The 8,591-nt window shown below is 35.2% G+C and overlaps 1 long non-coding RNA gene across 1 annotated transcript; it reads right to left on the reverse strand.

Moving 5' to 3' along the window:
- Positions 1-7,837: 7,837 nt before the first annotated feature.
- On the reverse strand, positions 7,838-8,277 carry LOC111908656 (uncharacterized). The gene is made up of 3 exons (XR_002855942.3): positions 8,248-8,277; positions 8,069-8,119; positions 7,838-7,966 (listed from the first exon to the last, which is right to left on the reverse strand). It is a non-coding gene; the product is annotated as an uncharacterized LOC111908656 (long non-coding RNA).
- Positions 8,278-8,591: the final 314 nt, after the last annotated feature.

Below are 8,591 nucleotides of genomic sequence, written 5' to 3' on the forward strand. Positions count from 1 at the left end.
ATGTTGCCATTACACAAAATAAATAAATAAATAAATAAATGCTAATTTCAAAATAATCTTCATGCATAGATCATGAATGCTGAAATTAGTAACATATCATTGTATCTCATATTTATATGCATTTAAAACATAATTATTTGACCGACCAGTAGTTTATATAGTAGGAAGAGCAACACCGGTGGACCTACAAAAATAATATTCGTTTCGTCATGCAATAAATTTAAATAACTGAATGCAATATTGTACTTTGAAAGACTTACCCAATTACAACATTGTACTTTCTTTTGTTTCTTATCAAGACATTATACTTTGAAATTCTAAAGTAACTATTGTTTCCTTACATCATGAAAACTAATGACCTTTTTATCCTTATTCAAATGAACATTTTATAGATTTAATGTTAACTTAAAAAAACATCGTACTTTGGGAAGTGACACGTGGCATTCTTTGGATGGAGCCACGATGATCACGTGCGACATGCGTGTATATTTGCGTCGTGCACACCCCAAACCCATGACTTTAAATAGAGAGGTTAGGTAGATCATTTATGCACAAGACTCTCATACACTCTCTCTACAATCTCGAAGTAACTGCCCTTAGGAATGATCCCGGAATTCCTGAACCCGATTCTGTAACACCCATAAAAATTAAGCCAATTTTGAACTTTTTAAAACATTTAAAAACCCATAATTATTACAATTTTGTTTTCAAAATAGTCTATATCAGAGTCTCCCAGAAACCATAAGTCCAAAACATGAGGATGTGTACGGTCACGCCTTTTCCTTGCCATGATCCCCTGATGTACCTGAAACAATAAATTGAAACTGTAAGCCCGAAAGCTTAGTGAGTTCCCCCCAAAATACTCATACCCACAACAATACACATATAATCATAAACAACATACTATGGGTCCAGTAAACCATCGGGTTGGAATACCCCAGGCCCACAACCAACAGGTTCGAATACTAGCATACTATGGGTCCAATCATCCTCGGGATGGAATACCCCAAGCCCATAACCAACAGATTCGAATGTCCACATACTATGAGCCCAATAATCCTCGGGATGGAATACTCACGGCCCACAACCAACAGGTTGGAATGCCCAGGTCTATTGGTCTCCGCACAAAGCAGATAAGCCTCAACCACCAAACAAACATGTGCACATATAATAGATAATCACATAGTAGTCTATAGACAACAACTGATCTAACGGATCATACCATATAGCACATAATACCATCCTATCTACCAAGATACCAATCTAACAGATCATACCACATACCACATAATACTATCCTACCTATTAGGATACCGATCTAACAGATCATACTAGCATAACATATCCAGATAACAATCCAAAGGGCCGCCCTTGGTGCCTTAGAACCTTGAGTATAGTGAGGATAACTCACCTGGCACTGCTGAAGTCCCACAGATAAAACTCCAGCTGCTGGTTGGCAGATTCTCGAACTGTTAACATCAAACAATACCCAATTAATAATTGGGTTCCAAACCCAAGGTCCGACTCACACTCCGAAGGCCCAAATGTGACAACCCGAAATTTATCCCGTCATTTTAACCTCTCTTTCCGTTAATAAAACTCGCTTTATTAATCGTCCGTTAACCTTTTGGATTAGGTTAATTAAATAGGGATTTTATTATGACTTCATAAGGGTTGGAACAAATTAGAGACACCCTCAATATTCCCTTGAAAAATTTTAGTTACAACCAAGTCAAATTACGACCATTTAATCGGGTGCGACCAAAAGCCCCGTTTAACATCAGTATCGGGTAGATTTCCACCGAGCCACAAACTCAAACCCCTATATAAGGGTGAGTAAACCTCATTTACACCCTTTTCACTCTCTCTCTACTCTCTCTCTCTCTCTCTCTACAAGTTGCTTTCGATCCAAAAACCGCCCATTTCGAGCCCCAAACTAGTAAGTGATCTACCCTAACTTGTTGTTTAGCTCATTTAACATGCAAATTCGTGTTTAAGACATCCAAAAGAGGCAAAATCATGTGTTTACGACCCAAGAACACTCTTGGACCATAAACGCCCATAAGTGGGGTTTTAAAGCCCCAAAACCCTTCTAAATCACTCATAGGGCCTAGATATGACTTGTAGACTTGCATGTATGAGCTTAGAACCCCACAATCATATCATATGGAGAGTAAATATGAGTTTACGGCCCAAGAACACTCTTGGACCGTAAACCCCTCTTCATGGGCCGTGAACACCTTTTAAGGTGTTAAACTTGCCCTTAAACACCTCCTATGGCTTGGGAAAATGTCTAGAATCAACCACAAATGAAGCAGGGGATTTAAACATCAAAGAAACCAAGGACCTAGGAGTTTACGGTCGTAAACCCCCCAAGGATTGGTCCATGGGCCGTAAACTCCCAAAATGAGGCCAAATGATGCCTTAACTTCTCCATTTGACTTGGAAAATGCATAGAACTTTATACCCTTTCATTTAAGACCTTAATTCATGAAGGGAATGACCAAGTGAGAGTTTACGGACGTAAACTCTAGGTTTACAGCCGTGAACTCCCTTAAATGGTCCATTTGGAGCCTTAAACCCTTCATATGCCCTAGATTTGAACCTAGCCTAATTCTACGAGTGATATAAGACCTTAAAACATCCAAGAACACACCACCCATGAGTTTACGACCTTAAACTCGTGGGGATATGGTCTTAGGTCCGAAAACTCCATAAAGAGTTTACTCTTGAAGATTAAACTCCCTAACTAGGCCATACACTCCCTTATTGCAACCCAATAGCCTCCTAGCACTTGACCAAAGTGTTTTCCGCACACTAGGATGCTTATACATGTTTAATTAGTATTATAAACACTAATTGTATGTAAACATATGTCACCATATGTTAATAGGTCACTAAGTGTGTTCAAGTCTTCACTTGACACCGAGCACCCAACCGACACCTCCATCCGATCCACTTACAGCAGGTGAGTTCATACCCCTGAATTAACATTTTAAACGTTTTTAAATGCTTTTATAGGGGGGTAATACAAGTTGAACTGTAAAGTTATTAGATAAATCACATGTGATTGATAACTGTATAGCAAAATGGATTTACGCATGTTATATTGTTTTATCCAGCTTAAGATTTTCCAATCTCACTTTCAACTCTTGTTCATGGTTTTCCAAAGGTTTTCTTCACTTAATCTATTTTATACAAATCATTTTCAAAGTTGTTATGAAAGGCTTTTCAAAGGATTCCAAAGATTTTCAAACTTGTTTTACAAACTGACATCAAGTCGTAAATTTTCTTATGTGTAAAGGTTTTCCAAGGTTTTCATCAGAGTTTTCTTCTATGTTTTTATTTCGTTAAAATGCATGCCTGTATTTGTATAATTATATAAATAATGTTTAAAAGACTTAGGAAGGCTAGTTCGCCCTATTTCCTTTTCCTCGTTGAGATGTGGTTTGGTGGGTATCGGTTATCCGTACGAAGGTCGTTTAAACATTAGTTATATATCATGTATACATATATAGACATAAAGGTTTCCATCGACCAGTTCATTTCCCTTGGGTAGCAAGGGCATCCTTCCATTCATCATTCATAGATCTTTCGTTAGATGCATGCCTTTATTTGTATAGTTATATAAATAATGTTTAAGAGACTTAAGAAGGCTAGTTCGCCCTATTTCCTTTTCCTCGGTGGGATGTGGCCTGGTGGGTATCAGTTATCCGTCCGAAGGTCGTTTAAACATTAGTTATATATCATGTATACATATATAGACATAAAGGTTTCCATCGACCAGTTCATTTCCCTTGGGTAGCAAGGGCATCCTTCCATTCATCATTCATAGATCAGAGACACACTACTAGAAAAAAGGCCTTTTACGACGCTCATTGCGCGTCGTAAAACGCTCAGACGACGCGCAAATGCGTGTCAAGGAAGGCCCTGTCATAAAGAGAGACGACGCGCTTTTGCGCGTCGTCTATAGACGACGCGCATTTACGACGCTCATTTACGACGCGCAATTACGACGCGCGTTTACGACACGCAATGCGTATCAAGGAAGGCCCTGTCATAAAGGAAGACGACACGCATTCGCGTGTCGTAACCTTACGACGCGCGTGTTAATGACACGCAATGCGTATCAAGAAAGCCCCTGTCAAGAAAGGCCATGTCATAAATGAAGATGACACACATTTTTGCGTATCGTAAATTTAAATGTTTAAAAAAAGTATATATTTATTAATTTTTATATTAAATTTGCATTTAAAAAAAATATTATTTATAGATTTACTTATTTTCAAATTAAATTTGTATTTAATGTTTCATAATATAAAATAAAATATGATATAAAAAAATAGAATCCATTGCATAAATTTAATGTCATACAAATAATCGTTCCATGGAAAGATAAAACAAATCAATAAAAGTTGTAACAAAAATTTACAAACTAACTAGATACAAGAAATATAAAAGAATATACCCTCAAATGTTTTTCAAAGTCTAATATCCATGTCAGCTCTTCAACCCACTTCTGCTAACCATTGGTGGTTGTTGAGTTCACCCGACATCCTTGTTGGAAAAATCAGGGTTTCCTTCAACTTCTCTCACTTTGTCCACACCCTCAAGCCTCTTTACTACAGCCTCATGAAACCTTAATCTCAATTCCAATCCCTGTATCTCATCTTCCCTTTGTTTTTCCCACAAATACCCCAAAATAAAGTAACAAACCTTCGAACTAAATCATAAAAATATACATTTTCTTGTAATTAAAGGATTAGAACAACCTATGTTAAGTTACATACCAATTTCATGGTAGCCTAACTTTCAGTGGTTACTACCTGTAACGTCAGGTCTTTATCTTTTTCCCTCCTAAAAAAATGAAAGTAGCATTTAGCCCAAAATATACATCAACAAATTACAAGATACACCTACCAGTGTGTTGCATGTAAACACAACAGAGTCCTCTTCTTCTATAGTAGTGTTTAATAGTTGAAAACATTAAGAATGATTATTACTAATGTATCAGGATTCTATAATCTATAGTAGTGTTTAATAGCAATAAAGATACATGATCAAAATTAATTACCTGATGGAGACATACACTTGAATGCAAAAAGTGTAGGAATAACCTCAACAGAAGATGCTAAATCCAGAATATTGAAATCAAAGAGAAGGTAGGAATCAAAATATAATAGAAAAAATTCTATAATCGAGTAGATTTTTCAGAATGTGAGAAAGAGAGAGAGAGAGAGAGAGAGAAACCTGATCACCAAGTTGTACTACAAGAACTAAGTCAATCCCCTATAAACTAGCAGAGTTTGGACTTCAGCAGCAGTTGCCTAAGAAAATAAAGAGAAATCAATAAAAAAAAAAGATGCTTTTTAATATTATGTGAATAAATGAAATAAGGTGAATACCTAAATTTGTCCTTCTGGTGGCAACTGTTGCAAGCAGTTAGTGAAAGCTCCATAATCGCCATATTGAGAAGTGTCTTTCTTTGCACATGCAAATAGTCTAGTAACCGCTACATCCGGGGTGTCGTTTTCCTGTTAAATTACAAAAATATCCTCGTTTGTTATTTGGACTTTGGGCAAACTAAAATTAATAAAAAGATGAAAGTTTTACCTTTGATGTAGTATCGGTGCCAACTTTTTTTTTTAATATTTAGTGATGCCTACACATCAAACCAAACTAACAACATTTATAATCAAATTATTGCAGCAATAAGAGATGAACTACAACTTGTTATTAAAGAAAAACACACAACTTGCCTTAGTCTATATGAAGTCATTGGTTGATTCTGCATGAAGTTTCTACTGCGAATAAGAGCTTTTCTAGCAGCTTCAACTGCTAGAGGGAATTGGTTACCGTGAAAGCTAGATCTCCTCTGAGAAAGAACACCCTGATAATTTATAATTATAAACAAAAAAGGTCAATTATTAATCTTGTTTTGCTGTAAATAATGAAAATGATAAAAGTTAGGTTCCAAGAAAACATACAGAGCTCAAGCATTTCGTCATGGTTTCACCGGAAGCAAACTGTACCCATAAATAAAGCATAAATCGTATGTTGTTTATATTATAAAAAAATAAAGCCTAAAATAAAAGAGGTATGTATATGAAATCAAAGAGGTATGTATGATTATGAGTTTCATTTTTCAAATTTCATTTCACCCCCTTGGAGTATACATAATAATCCCTAACCACCCTCAGTACAGATCTAGGGAGTTCGGTGGATGCTAACTGGAGGCCAACTGGACGGATGAAAGGAAGTTTATCTAGGCGAGCATACTCAGAAGTTTTGAACTAGTACATAATTCTTCCAAATCAATTAGACTTGGTAGGAGGAGTGGGATTTCTTGGTGGGATATTATTATTATTGGTATCACTTACCATACTCATACTTTGAGAAGCCAACAGCTGTTGTAGTATCTTCTTCATCTCTCGTCTACTCCATCAATCAACAACATTATCAGTTCTAACTACTGAATATAGTTAACTTCCTATGACACGTAATAAGAATTTTTTATAAATCAACTTAATCACATACCAAGATCATCTGTAGAAGTTGATGCTTTCTTTATATTAGTTGGAGGCTTTTTAATATCTACTGGATTGGTAATTACAGGAGCTTTTTGAAGCATAGATTGCAACACCTTTTTCTCTGACCAATAACAAAACAGAATGAGCCAAATTTTGCATTTACAATAACTCAATAATTGACAATTTCTTAAATTAAAAAATCCTTTCAAGTAAATACCGTCTTGTAGAGCATCAACAGTGAATTGCATGCAGACCTTGGTAATCCTTCTCCAGGCTAGATATTCTTCTCCTGAACCAATGTTCTATGAAAATAAATTTTCAAACCATTTACTTTTCTTGCAGTAAAATCCAATACAACATTTATATAAATAATAACCTCAGAAGCCAATAACTTGGAACGTTCATTAGCTGCACTACATTTTAATTAAGCATTTCCATACTCTGTCCTCATAGACTCAAGTTCCACCTAATCACATAAATAAATAAATAAAACATAGATGGTCTCTCATTTGGATTCCTTAATAGCCTACTAAAATAGTACACAAGAAGATATATGGGCACCAACAGACTGTCCTATTACATAAATCATGTTAATTAAACAAGGTTGAGAAACATCTTCAACCATATCATTGATTGTACCCTCAGGATAGTTTCTACATGCAAACCAAATTATCTCTGTTTTAATCTCAATTCTTGAGAATATGAATTTGATCAGTCTCAAGTCACCTGTAGTCAAAGATGCAACTATGATATCCGTTTTATTATCCGAACACCCAAACAGAAGCATACACCAAGCCTAAATATATAAAATCACCCATATTTCATTAAGCACATTAAATAAATACTTTATGCAGATATAAATTCATTAAAAGGGAATTTATTTTATATTAGTAAACTAACCAATGTAGACTTTGTTGACTTCATCTAATAACCACTAGCTCTAGATAAATTCCAATACTCTTAATCTCAATAAGAATCTCCCTTGGACTTGCAAAATGTTCGGGGCTTCTGGTTTTTGTTCCATTAGAAAGTGCACTGACAGTATCTATAAAAGTAGCCTGAATACTTCCATATAATTATAGAAAAAATAAAAATTTGTTATGTGCCCTATTACATGAGATAAAACGGGTATGCTCACACATAAATGAATAATTGTTAATCACCTGTTGCTTTAAATACGACATGTCCACGTCTTATACAGACCCAAAGAAGGAGAAGCCTTTTCAAGCTCTGATTTCAGCCCCTAAATAAGATAAGTCAATAATTAATTATGATATGATCAAATAAGTAGAATAATAAAAGCATAAATGTGAATAACAAAAATTACATGTTTCAGCCCCTCATGCAAATGATTGACTTCATGTGATATGTGGCATTTAAGAGAATAAATTGACTCTGTTTCTAAACTTTCTTCACCACTCTCAGCACAATGCACCCTACAAAGTCAACATAAAGTCAAACAAAATAAAATATTTGATACCATATACATTATTTAATACATGAAAATGTTATGTAAAGTAAATGCAACAAGTGCATACCTGCTAACAAGGTCAATGCCAAAAAGTCCCTTCACTGTATCGATACTTTGACTGTAGATTAAATTAAAACAATATAATGGTTAACAATTTGAAAAAATAAATAAATAACTCATGTCTGTATTGAATGTTTTCTGTTTATAAAGAAATCATGAACAAAAACAAAAACAAAAAAAAAATACCTGGAACCTGGAGATCTAAGGGCTTGAGATTGGTACCTGATTGGCTAATTCCAACCAAATATGTTCGACAGATGCAATAAATTCTATATAGATGTTAAAAACCCCAAATGAACGATTAGATGTTAGGGTTTAGAAGAACAATTACCGATTTCTCGTATCGATCTCTCTCAGCAGCAGTACAAGCCTCACCAGAACACATCAACCTGTGCTCGTTCTTCCAGTAGATATCTGGAACATCATAAGGCATAAAAGTAGATCAATTACGAAAGTAAGAATCAATAGCTAATTAAGAGCGCAGAAGAGATAAAAAGTAAGAATGAGCTAGATAATGCACGATCTGTAAC

Source organism: Lactuca sativa, chromosome 5 (assembly GCF_002870075.4).
Source record: "Lactuca sativa cultivar Salinas chromosome 5, Lsat_Salinas_v11, whole genome shotgun sequence".
Classification (NCBI taxonomy): Eukaryota; Viridiplantae; Streptophyta; class Magnoliopsida; order Asterales; family Asteraceae; genus Lactuca; species Lactuca sativa.